The sequence below is a fragment of the Sinocyclocheilus rhinocerous genome, unplaced genomic scaffold (genome assembly GCF_001515625.1).
Source record: "Sinocyclocheilus rhinocerous isolate Xijiao unplaced genomic scaffold, SAMN03320098_v1.1 scaffold2167, whole genome shotgun sequence".
NCBI lineage: Eukaryota > Metazoa > Chordata > Actinopteri > Cypriniformes > Cyprinidae > Sinocyclocheilus > Sinocyclocheilus rhinocerous.
This window is the reverse complement of record NW_015638937.1, coordinates 57,566-57,966: the sequence shown is the minus strand read 5'-3', so window position 1 is coordinate 57,966 and position 401 is coordinate 57,566. Positions and strand designations below refer to the sequence as shown.

General features: G+C 29.4%; 1 protein-coding gene across 1 annotated transcript in view; it reads left to right on the top strand.

Annotated features, from left to right (window-relative positions):
- The window catches only part of dlg4b (discs, large homolog 4b (Drosophila)), a 38,267-nt gene that overhangs the window by 36,381 nt on the left and 1,485 nt on the right, over positions 1–401 (top strand). The window lies entirely within an intron of this gene.

The window sequence follows — 401 nt, the reverse complement described above, 5'->3', positions numbered from 1 at the left end:
CGTGTTCTGGTCTACTAATAATAAAATATAATTAATAATTATTTTTTTTGTGGTAATAAAAATATGTAAGTGAACAATAGCCTTTAAATTTACTTAAAATACATATATAATAGCAATGAGGCAATAATAATTAGTTCAAATAAAGTATCAAAAGCAAGAAATCATATGGTTTTATTGAACAAAATTGTTAAAATACATAATGTATTATAACTAATGTACAGAATGTACAGTACGCATTACAACAAAGGCCTGCAGAGGGCGCCAACGGCCTGATGATTGTTTACTGTGCGAGCTGTGCGATCTAATCCTTGTTTAATATTAACCAAGCACCATTTAATTCAAACGTCCACTTAATCTTTAATATTTGGCCATTTCTTTAGGACAGAAATGCTATAGCCACT